The sequence below is a fragment of the Mixophyes fleayi genome, chromosome 10, assembly GCF_038048845.1.
Source record: "Mixophyes fleayi isolate aMixFle1 chromosome 10, aMixFle1.hap1, whole genome shotgun sequence".
NCBI lineage: Eukaryota > Metazoa > Chordata > Amphibia > Anura > Limnodynastidae > Mixophyes > Mixophyes fleayi.
The window spans coordinates 61,161,925-61,179,164 of record NC_134411.1 but is presented as its reverse complement, the minus strand read 5'-3'; the positions used below and the strand labels follow the sequence as shown (position 1 = coordinate 61,179,164).

General features: G+C 46.8%; 1 protein-coding gene across 2 annotated transcripts in view; it reads left to right on the top strand.

Annotated features, from left to right (window-relative positions):
• Window positions 1–17,240, top strand: part of SLC12A4 (solute carrier family 12 member 4) — a 1,264,335-nt gene that overhangs the window by 271,581 nt on the left and 975,514 nt on the right. The window lies entirely within an intron of this gene.

Below are 17,240 nucleotides of genomic sequence, written 5' to 3'. Positions count from 1 at the left end.
GTAACATGGAGTATCTCCAGAACGGGCGTGAAGACACTCCATGCACAATTGAATATGCCCCTGAGAGTTATAGCATATGGAGTGCATTCACAGGAGGGAAAGGTTACTAGTTGTTACGACTCTGCCTATACTTTGCATGTGGGAGTAGTACCTCAAATCCACCAGAGGTGCTGCTGTTCTGCCCATGAACTTTACACCATGCCTATAGGAGTTAATCTCCTTACCTGATTAGAATTGCCCCTGTCTCACAGCTTCAAATACCTGCCTCAATCTGTGCTCCGTGCAGTTAATCATTAATCCCTGGTTGCTGCTTGTTTCTCCCTGTTCCAGTGTTTGTTCTACTGCTGACCTCCCATTGTGACCTTGGCCTGATTACCAGTTTATGCGTGTTTGCTTGTGACCCTGAACACTGCCTGGATACTGGTTTCTGCTTGAACTCTTGTTGCCCAGACCTCTGCCTGGTCACTGGACTCGGCTACTCTGTTTGCTTCCCTGGACAGACTGGTGCATCCTGGCAATAGGGTAACTCTATACTTCTCCCTGCATTTTAACTATATCTGTCACTGCTTGGAACCTGTTGCTCTGTGGACTTTCCTGCCATTTATCACACCTGTTCATATTTGTGAATGGAGTTATACCTGTTTATGCTGCTAATTGAAAATCTGCATATTCCACAAACTGAATCCTTGTTCATATATTTTGCCTGAATAAAGACATTTGGTTTCTATACTTCTGTTGCCGCTTCCTGAATTCGCTAGGAATCATAACATGATGAACTGCCATATAATCTAGGCATGCTGATTGCACGCCATCTGCTTTAGTCCTGGGATTCCTAATGTTTTTGTATTGAACTCTGTGTTTGGCTTTTGAGACCATGTCAGTTAATCCACAATTACTAGTGCTGCAGATGGACATTATTCAGCTCCGTTACCAAATTATACAGGTACCTACCTTACTCCAAGAACTACTTAAAACCCTTCCTGTTCTTTGTTGAGCAGTTTCAACACAAATACTGATTCTAGAGCAACAAACTACTCTAAAGAAAGCATGCAGACTGCTGAAAATCCCCGTAGAACTTTTTCTGACATTAATGGTGCTGCATCTATGGTAGTGCCGGTGGTCTCTACCATCAGGGATTCTAAACGGGCAAGCTACCTGCGTCCCCATCTGACCGAGGAGGAGCGATGGCGCAGAAGGATTGGAAAACTATGCCTCTACTGCGCCAATGGCGAACATTACTTACAAGACTGTCCACTCTGCAGACCACAACATCCTATGAAGCAGCCTTCAGTGTTCTCCTCTCCAGACCCTAGATTTCTCGCACTTCACCTCCTGTTGCTATATTACAACCTGATCTGTTCCCTGGGATGGAGCCTAATCCGCCAGTTCCGGCCGCCAATCCTAAGGTGCCAGTTTCAGCCACCTGTCCTGTGGTGCCAGTTCCAGTTGCCGCCTTTCCTGTGGTGCCAGTTCCAGTTGCCACATGTCCTGTTGTGCCAGCTCCAGTTGCTGCCTGTCCTGTGGTGTCAGCTCCAGTTGGCTGGAGCTGACACCAGGTGCTAGTCTCTGCCTGCAGCACCGAGTCTCCTGCCATTGCCTGCAGCACTGAGTCTCCTGCCATTGCCTCCAGTTCCGAGGTGCCAGCTCCTGCCTCCAGTTCCGAGGTGCCAGCTCCTGCTCCAGTTCTGAAGTACCTACCACCACTCCAGAGACTTTGCTTGCTCCAGAGAGGGCCCTGTCCCTCCAGCCTGTTCCAGAGAGGGCCCTGTTCATCCAGTCTGTTCCAGAGAGGGCCCTATCCCTCCAGTCTGTTCAAGAGAGGACTCTGTACCTCCAGTCTGTTCCAGAAAGGGCCCTGTCCCTCCAGGCTGTTCAAGAGAGGGCCCTATCCCTCCAGTCTGTTCCAGAGAGGGCCCTGTCCCTTCAGTCTGTTCCAGAGGGGGCCCTGTCCCTCCAGTCTGATCCAGAGAGGGCCCTGTCCCCACAGTCTGTTTCAGAGGGGGCTCTGTCCCTCCAGTCGGTTCCAGAGGGGGCCCTGTCCCTCCAGTCGGTTCCAGAGGGGGCCCTGTCCCTCCAGTCTGTTCCAGAGAGGGCCCTGTCCCTCCAATCTGTTCCAGAGAGGGGCCTGTCCCTCCAGTCTGATCCAGAGAGGGCCCTGTCCCTCCAGTCTGTTCCAGAGGGGGCCCTGTCCCTCCAGTCTGTTCCAGAGGGGGCCCTGTCCCCCCAGTCTGTTCCAGAGAGGGCCCTGTCCCACCAGTCTGTTCCAGAGGGGGCCCTGTCAGTGCTGTGGTGTCCGAGACTCCTCTCAGTGCCACCGAGTCCAAGGCTTCTCACCGTGCTGTCCAGTCTGAGTTCTGTGCCCATTCCGGGCTTACCGTCATGTGTGCCCGTACCAGCTGGGGACTCTTGCTCTGCCATCCCAAGCGGGGACTCTGCACAAATTGGGAACTTTCCAGAATCTGCTATTGAGCCAGAGCGCCCAGAGTCTGCTATTGAGCCGGAGCGCCCAGAGTCTCCTATTGAGCCAGAATGACCAAAAGTCTCTTCCGATTCATCAGATCCTCCTCCAGTCTTCTTTGACGGAGACATCAAACAGTTTATTACGATACTTCAACTTTCCATGAAACAGTTTCAAGAATGTCCGGATTATTTTGTTGACCAATTTAACCAAGTGGGTTCAATTATCATGTGTTTTAGAGGGGAGCCACTAACTTGGGCCTTCTCATTACTAAATTCAGATGACCCCATTATCCATAATACCATGGACATTGTTAATGCCGTTTGTCAGAAGTACTCTCCATCCTCAGTAATGTCATCTGATCATGGTTTTTTTGTGCCCATTCCAGCCTGTGTATAAGGTCCTGCACTTGTCCATAAGACCTCTATGAATTTGTCTTCCAGCAGGCAGTCTGTGTCAACTAGAGATTCAGAAAATAAGAAGAAAAAACCCTCGCTTTGCCACTTCAGTCACAACAAACATCAACCTTGGTGGCTGGCACATCACCATCTTGTGATAAAATAAAAGGTCCTATCCCGATACTAGGCTGGGACTCAGATTCTGAGAGTGAAGTTATTGAAGATACTAGAGACTTAGTGGACAAAATTGCCAATTCTTCTTTTGCTCTTGAAGAATTGGGTATTTTCTGTACTCCATTGGAGAAGAGCCCAATTGTGTCTCCAGGGAGATCCTATAAAAAGAAAAAGAAGAGGAAAAAAGCCTGAAGGGAACTTGTATGGAGCATCTGGAATCCGCTCCTTAAAGGTGGGGCTATGTTACGACTCTGCCTATTCTTTGTATGTGGCAGCAGTACCTCAAATCCACCAGAGGTGCTGCTGTTCTGCCCCTGAACTTTACACCATGCCTGTAGGAGTTAATCTCCTTACCTGATTAGAATTGCACCTGTCTCACAGCTTCAAATACGTGCCTCAATCTGTGCAGTTCATCTTTAATCCTTGGCTGCTGCTTGTTTCTCCCTGTTCCAGTGTTTGTTCTACTGCTGCTTGATCTCCTGTTGTGGCCTTATTATCGGTTTATGCTTATTCGCTTGTGACCCTGAACTCTGCCTGGATACTGGTTTTTCTTCAACTATTGTTGCCAAGACCTTTCCCTGGTCATTGGACTCAGCTACTCTGTTTGCTTCCCTGGACAGACTGGTGCATCCTGGCAATAGGGTAACTCTATACTTCTCCCTGCATTTTAACTGTATTTGTCATTGCTTAGAACCTGTTGCTCTGTGGACTTTCCTGCCATTCATCACACCTGTTCATATTTGTGAATGGAGTTATACCTGTTTATGTTGCTACTTGAAAATCTGCATATTCCACTAACTGAATCCTTGTTCATATATTTTGCCTGAATAAAGACATTTATTTTTTAGACTTCTGTTGCCACTTTCTGAATTCGCTAGGAATCATAACTAGTGGAGTACCTCAAGAATCTGTACTTGTACCAGTACTTTGTAATATCTTTATTGGTACATAACACATTGCGAATGGTATTGAAGGGAAGGTATGCCTTTTTGCAGATGACACACAGATATGCAATAGGGTAGACACACCAGGAGGGGTAAAACAAATGATTGATGATCAACGTAGACTAGATGAATAGTCAAGAGGTCAGGTAAGCAATGCAACAAAGCAATGAGAAAGACAAGTCAGATGCTTGGTTGCATAGGGAGACGAATAGGTAGCAAAATTATTATTATTATTATTACCATAGATTTGTAGGGTGCCACAGTGCTCCGTAGAGTTGTACAGTAGGGAAAACAGTGCATACATGAAACAGAGACATACAAGGTAGACAACATAAATGCAGACATGAAAACAAGAGAAAGCTTACATTGTAAGTGAAAGAGGGCACAGCTGAAACAAGAGGAGCAAATGTGTCTCAAAGTGGAGATTGGGACAGTTGTGAGGGTAATTATTATGAATAGTGTTATGGTCACCTCTACAAAACAGATGGGTTTTCAAATAGCGTCTAAAGATTTGAAGGCTGTCAGAAAGTCTGATTGAGAGTGGTAGGGATTTCCATAAGTGGGGAGCAGCATGGGAGAAGTCTAGTTGGCGGAAGTAAGAGGTGGTTACCACAGATGAGACAAGGCGCAGGACAAGGCGCAGGTCAAGGGTAGATTTATGAGGACAGGAGGGGGAGTATTTTGATATGAGATTTGAAATGTATGCAGTGGTAGTGTTGTTGAGGGCTTTGTAGGTAAGGGTGAGTAATTTGAATTTGATTCTGGAGGGCACAGGAAGCCAGTGTAGGGATTTGCAAAGTGGTGTAGCAGATTTGGAATCGTGAGAGAGGAAGATCAGTCTTGCAGCAACATTAAGGATGAATTGCAGTGTGGATATATGGGTGTCAGAAATTGAGGCTATGGGCCTGATTCATTAAGGATCTTAAATGAAGAGGATTCTTATTTCAGTCTCCTGGACAAAACCATATTACATTGCAAGTGGTGCAAATGAGTGTTCTGTTTTGCAAATAAGTTAAATACTGCATGTTTTTTCATGTAGCACACAAATACTTGATAGCTTATTTGTACACTGAAATTTAAAGTTGATATTTGTGTGCTACATGAAAAAACAGACAATATTTAACTTATGTGCAAAACAGAACACTCATTTGCACCCCTTGCAATGTAACATGGTTTTGTCCAGGAGACTAAAATAAGAATCCTCTTCATCCTTAATGAATCAGGCCCTATATCTGGATATATGGCTGTCAGAAATAGCAGGAGGTTTCAATAGTCAAGACAGGAGATGATGAGAGAATGGATAAGCATTTTGGTAGCATGTTGAATAAGAAAAGGGCGTATTAAGGCAATGTTTTTAAGGTGAAATCGACAGGATTAGGAGAGAGTCTGGATGTGAGCAAAAAGGCATAGGGCGGAGTCAAATGTGACACCAAGGCAGCGGGCTTGGGAGACTGAGAAATATTGTGGTGTTATTGACAGTGAGGAAGATTTGAGGGCACGTGGTGACTCTGGCAGGAGGGAAGGTAATAAACTCTGTTATGAACATGTTGAACTTTAGGTACCGTTGGGACATCTATGTAGAGCTAGCAGAAAGACAGTTGGTTACACGAGATAGTACAGAAGGAGAGAGGTTGGGGGAAGAGATATAAATTTGGGTGTCATCTGCATAGAGATGTATTAAAAGCCGAATGAGCGAAATAGTGCCCCAAGCGAAGAGGTGTGCAATACCTTGTGGGATCCCAACAGATTGTGGGAGTGGAGGGAAGGATCTGCCAGAGGTAGAAACACTAAAGAAGCACTTTGATAGTTAGGAAGTGAACCAGGAAAGAGCTGTGTTACAAAGGCCAATGGAGTGAAAGGTGTGTACGAGAAGAGGGTGATCACCAGTGTCAAAGTCAGCAGAGAGGTCCAGGAGAATGAGTATGGAGAAATGACCCTTAGACTTTGCAGTAAGTAGATTATTGATCACTTTTGTAAGAGCAGTTTCAGTGGAATGTTGTGGCGGAAGCCTGATTATAGTGAGTCGAGAATGGAATGAGAGGAGAGAAAGTGAGACAGATGATTGTACAATAATCTCTCAAGAACTTTGGAGGCAAAGGAGAGAAGAGAAATAGGGCGGTAGTTGGAGAAAGAGGCTGGATCGAGAATTGGTTTCTTTAGAATTAGTGAGATGAGAGCATGTTTAAAGCAGGATGTAAATGTGCCAGTGGAGAGAGACAGGTTGAAGAGGTGATGAAGAAATATCTTGTCGAATTGTGTCAATTTTGTCTTTGCAATAGGTAGCAAAATCATGGACTGTCAGTGAAGAAGAGGGATAAGGTGCAGCTGGGCAGAGAAGTGAGTTGAAGGTGGCAAAGCGGCGACTTGAGTTAGAAGACTGGGTTGATATTAAAGATTTGAAGAATATTTCTTTGGCAACTGAAAGGGCAGTGCTGTAAGATAAAAGGATGACTTTTAAGTGGAGGAAATCAGGATAATAACGAGATTTCCTCCAGCGGCGCTCTGCAGTGTGGGGGCACTTTAGCAGGTAGCGTGTCTGTTTGGTTTGCCATGGTTGGGGTTTGGATCATCAGAGACTATATGTAGTAGCTGGAGCTGCATTGTCTAGGGTTGAAGTCAGTGTTTTGTTATAGAAAGAGGCAGCCGAATTAGGTCAGGAAAATGCAGTCATTGGAGAAAATAGTTGTTTTAATGAAAATGAGAAGTGGTTTCGATTAAGAGTACTTAGGTTTTTTTGTGTACGTGTCCAGGTTGTCTTGGCAGAGCTGTGGATCCCCAGACTCTGCTGGATATGACAAGGCTCACTCACTGGCACGAAGTCTAACGGGTAGGTGGTATTCACCAGGAACCACCGCTAGGGAGTATGGCCTTAGCGGCACCTATCCCGCAGGTCGCGGCTCCGTGAGAGAGTATACAACAGAGAGGTATGGAGAAGCCAGGAGATGATGGGAGACAGACACTGACACAAGGAGGTAAGTTAGGAGAAGCAATGGAGTCACTGGAACAGCGGTAGCTCAGAGAGGCAGCAGAGAGAGAACCGAGGCTGATACAATATAAGTTACTCCAGAGGTAGTAGTGGAGATACTGGAACAGCGGTAGTTCAATGCTGGCCACGGAGATGAGAGCAGGATGACACAATGGAGGTAACTCATGACAGCAGCTGAGGAGACATAGGAACAGCGGTAGCTCAGAGAGACAGCGAAGAGAGAACTGAAGCTGACACAAAATGAGTAACTCAGAATGCAGTAGTAGAGTCACTGGAACAGCGGTAGTTCAAATGCTGGCCACGGAGTTGAGAGCAGGCTGACACAACGGAAGCAGGTCACGGAGGAAGCAGGAGCCAGATTCACTGCTGCAGGAAGCGAGCTTGAAGAACATTCGCCAGACAGGTGAAGACAGGTGGTTTAAATAGCGCTCCAAGGTCCTGCGGCCAATGAGGGAAGAGAGGAGGTTTCAAAGGAAGACTGCAGTTCTGCACATGTGCAGGTCCAACCGCAAGATGGTGACCGTAATGAAACTGATGTGCTAGGGTATGCCGGTATCACCGCCTGCGAAAAGAAGGTACAGACGCTGATACCCGTATGCGGGGCCGGAGCGTGACAGCACCCACTCTTTTGAAAGTGGCCACCCGATGCTTAGATGTAGTTTTGTGTGGAAATTGAGCATATAATCTTCGAAGCAAGACTGGAGCATGGATATCAGATGCATTAACCCAAGAGCGTTCCTCTGGGCCAAAGCCTTTCCAGTCTACCAGATATGTAACGGTTCCCCTGGAGGTCTTGGAATCCAGAATTTGTGTGATCTCGAACTCCTCCTGATGAGAGAACTTGGGAACTGTGGAGGCAGGAACTGGAGAAGAAAACCTGTTAATGACCAAGTGTTTGAGAAGCGAAATGTGGAAGGAGTTTGCAATATGAAGAGATGCGGGAAGCTGTAATTTGTAGGAGACCGGATTAATGACTTGTAGGATCTTATAGGGTCCAATAAATCGAGGAGCAAACTTCATAGATGGGACCTTGAGATGGATATTTCGAGTAGATAGCCACACCTTGTCTCCCACCTTGTGTGCTGGAAATGCTCGTCGCCTTTTATCCTTAAAGGTTTTGTAACGAGATGAAGTCTTTTTGAGATGGGCAACAGCCTTGGTGTCACATGGCGGTCATTCGGCTTCCACAACCGAAGACCGACACGCTCACCTGTTCCTCATTGATTCATACTTCAGCTGCTGGCATCCTGGCTTTGGTTCTGCACATGCGCAGACTTTAACCTTTGTGTCCTCTGCATGTTTTCCATTGGCTATCATTTTGGCTCTAAACTTGAAACGGCACTTTTCTCTTCTCCTTAGTACCTGTTGATCAAGTTACCTGCCTGGTTAGACTTCATCTTGTCTCCTGAGCGTTTACCTTAGATCCTCAGAGCCTTCTTGTCCTCGTTACCTTACTGGCTGGACTGTTCACACTGCACCTGTCTCCACTGTGCCACTATACTATGGGCTGAACCGCTCAAGCTGCACTTGTCTCCGTTACTCTGCTGGCTGGACTGTTCACGCTGCACCTGTCTCCGCTGTACTGCTATACTACGGGCTGAACTGCTCAAGCTGCACCTGTCTCCGTTACCCTGCTGGCTGGACTGTTAACACTGAATCTGTCTCCATTGTGCCGCTATGCTATGGGCTGTATTGCTCACGTTGCACCTGTCTCCACTGTGCTGCTATACTACGGGCTGAACTGCTCAAGCTGCACCTGTCTCCGTTACCCTGCTGGCTGGACTGTTCACGCTGCACCTGTCTCCATTGTGCCGCTATACCACGGGCTGTACTGCTCGAGCTGCACCTGTCTCCGTTATCCTGCTGGCTGAATTGTTCACCCTGCATCTGTCTTCACTCTGCCATTGGACTGAACAGCTTACGCTCCACCTGTCTCCATCGTGCCGCTGGCCAGAGTGCTTACGTTCTATCTGCCTCTACTGTGTCTCTCTAAAACATCTTATCCTATTTACTTCCCTAGGGTCTCGCCTGACACTCCTGGTAGGGGCCGCGACCTGCGGGCAGATGCCGCTAAGTCCAAATCACCTTGCGGTGGTCACTGGTGAAAACCATCCATCGGTTAGACTCCGCGCCTTGCTGGGAGTAGCGGCAAGTTGGGCAGGCCTAAGAATCCAGTTTACCAGACCTTGACACTTGGTCCAGATAGCAGAAAAGTCACGGGGTGGGCGGGAGGTTAGAGAACTTGGGAAGCATAGGATATAGCTCATTAACAATATAATATGGAGTGGTAGAAGTAGATTCATGGAATAGGTTGTTATACGCAAACTCAGCCCACGGCAGAAGGTTAGTCCAATTATCCTGAGAGGACGAGTAGTATATTCTGATGAAGGTCTCCAGATCCTGATTCACCCTCTTCGTTTGGCCATTGGACTGTGGGTGGTAAGCTGAGGAAAAATTGAGTTGGATGTTAAAAATCTTGCACAGCACATGCCAAAATTTAGAGGAAAACTGAACTCCTCCATCGGACACGATCTTCAGAGGACAATCGTGCAGATGGAATACCTCTTTAATGAAATGCTGGGCTAGGACCGAGGAGGAAGGAAGACCAACAAGGGGAATAAAATGGGCCATTTTAGAGAAGTCCATGTTTGTATATGTCCAGGGCTTGGTTAGTACCGAAAGGGGCAACTGTCACACGGCGCTTATTCAGCTTCCATAACCCAAGACTAAGATACTCACCTGTCCCTCATTAAGCAGACCTCAGCTCCTAGTGTTGGATCTGCACATGCGCAGGCCTAGTACCTGTCTGTCCGTGACAAGATTCCTATTGGTTCCTGGTTCTGGCTCCAAACTTGAAAAGGCACTTCCTCCCTTTCCTCTAGGCCTATTGATCAAGTTACCTGCCTGATTAGGATCTTGTCTATTCCTTGTGTGTCTACTTGGATCGTCAGTGCCTCTGCTGTGTGTTGCTGTTTCACGGGCTATACTGCTCAAGCTGCACCTGTCTCCGCTGTGTTGCTGTACCACGGGCTATACTGCTTAAGCTGCACCTGTCTCCGCTGTGTTGCTGTTCCACGGGCTATACTGCTCAAGCTGCACCTGTCTCCACTGTGTTGCTGTTCCACGGGCTATACTGCTCAAACTGCACCTGTCTCCACTGTGTTGCTGTTCCACGGGCTATACTGCTCAAGCTGCACCTGTCTCCGCTGTGTTGCTGTTCCATGGGCTATACTGCTCAAGCTATACTTGTCTCCGCTGTGTCGCTGCTATACGCTTTGTGTCACTCAATCTACACCTGACGCTGCTCTGTTACCGCTCCACGAGCTGCACTACTCAAGCTAAACCTGTCGCTGCTGTGTTGCCACTCCACGGCCTGCACTACTCAAGATAGACTTGTCTCCGCTGTGTCGCGGCTCCACAAGCTTCTCTGCTCAAGTCGTACCAACTCCTACTATCGTGCTGCCTGGATCATCTACTCTGCATCTGTCCCTGTGGTCCGGCTGCATTACAGGTCGCATCGTTCAAGCTGCTTGATCTCATCTATCTCCGTTGGCTGAACTGTTCCTGCTGCACTTGTATCTATCTGCATAGCTGTATTACGGGTTACTCCACTCAGGCTGCCCTTATCGTTATTACCCTGCTGGCTGGACTGTTATCTGTACCTCTCTTATCGAGCTGCCATATTGTGGTCCCCAAATACCTAAGCTGCATTTGTCGCTTCCATTCTGCTGCTGGACTGTTCATGCTTCTACTACTATTAATTATGCCATTATACTGCTAAGCTGTATCTACTCCTGTTACGCTGCTAGAGGAACTGTACACTTTGCTTTTACTCTTCTTGTGTCAATATACTACAGACTGTTCTGTTCAACCTCTACTCATCATTAAACCGCTGATTGAATTGTTCATCCTGCATCTGTCTTCACTCCGTTGCTTGGTTGTAGAGCTTACATTCCAATATCTACAGGGTGTCTACACATCACTCACAACCACTCCCCTGGGGCCTGGCCTAACACTCCTGGTAGGGGCCGCAACCTGCGGGCAGACGCCGCTAAGCTCAAATCAACTTGCGGTCACCCCTGGTGAAAACCATCCATCCGTTAGACTCCGCGCCCTGCTGGGAGTAACATCAAGTTGGGCAGGTCCAAGAGTCCAGAGTACCAAACCGTGACATCAACAGTGGACCCATGGGAGCTGACCGGGAAGATTTATGCTGGGCACAGACACTACAGGCGGCTACAAAATACTTGATGTCTGAATGAAGAGTAGGCCACCAGTATACAAACTCATAGGTTTTAAGGAACCCTGCGTGTCCGGAGAACCTGGAGGTATGGAACCATCATAGTAGCCTCCTTTGAAGAGACACAGGAATGAAAGTTATCCCGGGGGCAGGAGAGCTTGAAGTAGCAAGACCCAGAAGTCACATGGGATCCAAGATGGGGCGACTGGAGGGTGAGTTGGAGTCCAGAAGTCGAAGGCCCGGGAAAGCGCATCTGCCTTTTTGTTCAAGTGGCTTGGTTTGAAGGTCACCTGGAGATTGAAACGGGAAAAGAAACATGACCAGCGGGCCTGGTGAGGGTTGAGACATTGGGCCGTCTGTAGATACAAGAGGTTTTTGTGATCAGGGAATATGGTGACCACATGTTGAGCCCCTTCCAGGAGATAGCGCCATTCCGAGAGGGATAATTTCATCGCCAATAATTCCTTGTCTCCTATAGCATAATTCTGTTGAGCCTGAAAGAACTTGCGAGAAAAAAAGCACATGGGAGAAGTCTGTGGATGAAGACTTCTGAGAAAGTACAGCGCCTACTCTTATCACGGAGGCGTCCACCTCTAGGAAGAAAGCCTGGGAGAGGTCGGGTTGCCTGAGTATGGGAGTTGAGGAGAAGGCTTGCTTCAGGAATGTAAATTCCTCTAGTGCTCCCTCGAACCAGACTCTGCTATTGGCCCCTTTCTTGGTAATGGGAGCAACTATAGTGGAGTAATTCTGAATAAATTGCCTATAGTAGTTTGAAAAACCCAAGAAGCGTTGAATAGCCTTGAGAGTAACGGGGCTTGGTGAATCCAGGATAACCCACACTTTCTCTGAATCCATCTGAAGACCTGAACCAGATATGACATAACCCAGGAAGGGCATAGAGGTGTATTCAAAAGCACATTTTTCGAGCTTACAATATAGTTGATTTCTCCGGAGTCTGGGCAAAACTTCAGAGACATGCCTTTGGTGAGAGTCGATATCTTGAGAGAAGATGAGGATGTCATCAAGATATACGACCAAATAGGAGTAGAGGAGGTCCCTGAAGGTTTTGATTCCCCCTTTAATCAATACAAGGGAGAAGGGATCCATTTTTTTTTTTATGAAAAAGAACTTTGCCCCCGCCCACGGAACTCAAGTTCTGATAAACCCTCTCTGAAGGTTTTACTTAACATATTAAGACATGGCTATGGTTTCAGGTTAAGAGAGTGGGTAAACTCGTCCCCTGGGAGGATTGTCGCTGGGTAGTAGGTCTATTGGACAATCCCATGGGCGATGAGGAGGCAGAAGATCAGCACGGCTCTTATCAAATACGTCAGAGAAGGCCTGATAATGAGGAGGTAAACCCAAAGAGGGTGAGGCAGTGGAGGAAGAAAGAGCCTGCACAGGTTTGACTCGAGTTAAGCAGTCGGCTTGACAATGGGACCCCCAGGCTAGGATCTCGGAGGACTTACAATCCAATTTAGGGGAGTGTACACGAAGTCAGGGAAGGCCCAAGATGATGGGTGTGCTGGAATGAGAGAACACCAGAAATGAGATCTCCTCAGAGTAAAGAACCCCTAATCACGCCTCCGGGAAGTTGAGAGCCATTGATGGCTGTAATAATGACTGGCGTCTCCAAGGGGAAAGTAGGAAGAGACCATAGTGACACTAACGACAATGAAATAAAGTTCTCAGCAGCACCCGAGTCTACCAAGACCTGTAAATAACATTTGGAGGATTCCCACTTTAGGGAAATACTAAAGGAGCAGACAGAAGGCGGGACGGTATTGAAAGCCCCCAACCTGACCTCCCCGGAGCAGATTAGGGCTTGGCATTTCCCAGACTCTTGATACAGGAATTCAAGAAATGTCCAGATTCGCCACTATAGATACACAATTTGTTTTCGCATCTTCTGTCCCTCTCCTTAGAGGTTAAGCGGGCCCTCCCGATTTGCATGTGTGCTCCTCGGGACTTGGTGAGTATGACTGGAATCGACGAGCGAGCTTGAAAGATGAGCGGCGAGATTGTTCCTTCTCAGCCGACCTTTCACAGAAGCAGAGGTCCACTTTATTGCAAAGAGAGATGATAGTATCTAGAGTAGTGGGAAGCTTGTAAAACGCCAAGACATTTTTAACCTGTTCTGAGAGTCCTTGCCAAAAGGCCACTACAAGGGCATCATTATTCCAGGTTAATTCTGAGGAGAGAGTACGAAACTCTATAATGTATTGAGCAACCAAATGGTTCCCTTGGTGAAACCTGAGAATGCTGGCTGAGGCTGAGTAAACTCATCTGGGTTCATCAAAAATCCGTCAGAAGGTTGCTAGGGAAACAGGATAATTACTGAATGAAGGATCTTCTCTCTCACAAAGGGGAGAAGCCCAGGCCAAGGCTTGTCCCGTCAATAGGGAAACAATGTAGGCCACTTTGGTCCTATCCGTCAGAATATTCGGGGGATGTAATTCAAATTGAATTGAGCATTGGTTTAAGAAACCACGGCAAAGTTTAAGGTCCCCATCAAATTTAGCAGGGGTAGGCAACTTGAGGGTAGTGGGAAAGCTCTGCTGGGTAGGAGGTTGTTCTGGAGGAGAAGCAGAGACGGATGGTTGAGCAGCTTGTAGAGCATCCAGGCAGTTGGCCAGGGTTTGGAAACACTATAGTAGTTGCCGCTGAGTGTTGTCTTGCTGCTCTACACGTGTAATTGAATGTTGCAGCATATCCTTAGCTGACGGCTCCACTGGGGGATCGGACAACTTTTTAGCCTGTTCTTACTGTCACGGTTATCTTGGCAGAGCTATGGATCCCCAGACCCTGCTGGATATGACAAGGCTCACTTACGAGCGCGGAGTCTAACGGATAGGTGGTATTCACCCCCGCAAGGGAGTATGGTCTTAGTGGCACCTATCCCGCAGGTCGTGGCCCCGTGAGAGAGTACACAGCAGAGAGGTATGGAGGAGCCAGGAGATGATGGGAGACAGACACTGACACAAGGAGAAGCAATGGCGTCACTGGAACAGCGGTAGTTCAATACTGGCCACGGAGAGGAGAGCAGGCTGACACAATGTTGGTCAACAGCTGAGAAGTCACAGGAACAGCGGTAGCTCAGAGAGGCAGCGGAGAGAGAACCGAGGCTGACACAATATAAGTAACTCAGGAGGTAGTAGTAGAGATACTGGAATAGCAGTAGTTCAATGCTGGCCACGGAGAGGAGAGCAGGCTGACACAACGGTGGTAACTCAGGACAACAGCTGAGGAGTCAAAAGAACAGCGGTAGGTCAGAGAGGCAGCGGAGAGAGAACTGAAGCTGACACAATATGAGTAACTCAGGATGCAGTAGTAGAGTCACTGGAACAGCGGTAGTTCAAATGCTGGCCACGGAGTTGAGAGCAGGCTGACACAACGGAAGCAGGTTACGGAGGAAGCAGGAGCCAGATTCACTGCTGCAGGAAGCGAGCTTGAAGAACAGGCACCAGACAGGTGAACACAGGTGGTTTAAATAGCGCTCCAAGGTCCTGCGGCCAATGAGGGAAGAGAGGAGGTTTCAAAGGAGGACTGTGGTTTGACACATGTGCAGCTCCGACCGCAAGGTTGTGTCCGTAATGGAACTCATGTGCTAGAGTACGCCGGTATCACCGCCTGCGAGAAGAAGGTACAGACGCTGGTACCCGTATGCGGGGCCGAAGCGTTACAGTACGTGTGGATTTGGGTGCAGGGGAGAGGGCATGAGGTAAGGTGAGGCTGAAGAAAAGGAGGTTGTGGTCGGTGCATGGGAATGCTAAATTGGAGAAACTAGAAATGGAACAGTAGCGGGAGAAGACAAAGTCAAAGGAGTGCCCATCACAGTGTGTGGGAGATGAGTTCCATTGGGAGAAACCAAATGAGGAAGTGAGTGAAAGAAGTTTAGTGGCAGAAGAGACAGTGACATTATCATTGGAAATGTTAAAATCTCCCAGTATGAGAGTAGGCAGGTCAAAGGATAGAAAATAAGTGAGCCAGGCTGCAAAGTTGTAAAGGAGTTGGGAAACTGGACCTGTGGGGTGATAAATGACAGCAATATGAAGGTGGAGAGGATAAAATAAATGGATAGTGTGGACTTCAAAGAAAGAGACTGAGAGGGAGAGTTTAGTGGGTATGACTTGGAAGGTGTAGCTTGGAGAATGTAGAATGCCTACTCCACCAACTTGTCTGTTTCCAGGTCTGGGAGCGTGGCTGAGGGAGAGTCCCCCAATGGAGAGAGCTGCAGGGAAAGTAGTGTCAGAGGGGGTGAGCCAAGTTTCTGTAATGACAAGGAGGTTGATAGATTTAGAAATGAATAGATCATGAATAGATAAAAGTTTGTTATAAACAGATCTGGCGTTCCATAGTGCACAGGAGTAGAGAAAAGAGGGTAGTGGAAATATGTGGATAAGGTTGGTGGGATTGAAAGTACAGGATGAATTAAAAGGTGTGGGGTGGAGCGAGCCACGTGAGCAGATAATAAGAATTGTATGGGGCCCAATGTTAGGTGAGATATCACCTGCAGCCATGAGAAGGAGCAGGGAAAGAGGACATGCAAAGAGGATTTGTGGGTGTGAGGTTTATTTCTGTTTATGTAGGCTGGTGGGTGCAGGAGACAAAACAGTTCATATGTACAGACTAGTGAGGAGGAAAGTAGTGAAGGGGTAATCATAAATCTGGGAGGGAGGAATTAGATGATGGAGAAAGAAGAGGAGTTTGGAGAGAAGTATGGTGACAGTAAATAGGAGACACTGTAAATTGAGTAGGTGCATGGTGGAGAGAAGTGAATGAATGTGCATTGGCTACGGTATCTAATGAGAAATTGGAAATTAACAATTTATCCAAATTGTACAGGGCAATCGAGGAGATGAAGGATGCTTTACCGCCCCCTGGCTGGGGTTAATGTTGTAGGTAGTTCCTGCCGCACTGACACGACGAAGTCTAGGAGGATGCTGACAGTTGGGTGCAGAGGGTCTACAAGCCAACCAGAGATGGTAACAGCAATCACAATTGAGCTCAGTGGATAACTTAACAGATTTTGAAACAGCAATAACAGTTAAGCTCTGTGGGTCCCACAGCTGAACAGAGATGGTAGTTCAGTAGATCCTAATACAGACTTGTTTTTTGGTATAAAATCGATCCTCAGCACTGCTGTGGTGTTTGCCAACAGTATTCAGAAATATCCAAAGCTTTATATGTGTGAGAATAAGGAAAAGTGGGAGCTTGGACAAAGAGCTGAGCCAATGTACAGCTTACTCCAACTGCAGAAAAAAAAAGAAGTAATAATGCCACTATATAGGTCATTGGTACGCCCTCATCTAGAGTACTGTGTTCAATTCTAGAAGACATATCTTCAGAAGGATATAAATCCATTTGAATCTGTACAAAGAAAGGCAACTAAAATGATGCATGGCCTACAGCACCATAGAAAGACTAAAAGATCTTAATATGTATAGTTTGCAGCAGAGGAGGAAACTGGGACATGATAGAAACTTTCAAATATATCAAGGATTTTAACAAGGTACAGGAGGAAAACATTCTTCAAAGGAAGAGAAATATTAGAACACAAGGACATGCACAGAAACAGAGGATATTTGAGGAAAAACTAATTCACAGAAAGGGTAGTGAATAAGTTGAAAAGCCTCCCATTAGAGATGTTTAAGGCCAGTACAGTAGAACAATTTAAACATGCTTGAGATAGACAAAAGGATAACCTTACAAAGATTATAGGATCAATGAGAGTTTGAGGTTACCATAGGTTAAAAATTGGGCAGGCTAGTTGGGGCAAGTTGTTCTTATCTGCTGTCAAATTGTTCCATGTTTTAACATGTTTTCATGTTAGATAATGCATATTATAAGATGCTCCAACCATAGTCTAACTTGCCATAACAGGAAATTTAGGAGTACAACAATTAGCTTATTTACCATCTATACAAGAGAAAGCAAGCTATCTAAAGTGTAAGGTAAACAAATGAAGTGTCCCTACTTGTGTCAAAGTAGTCTTTGGTGACACTTTGAAAAAGTATTTGTTATTTTTTATGTTTTTTGT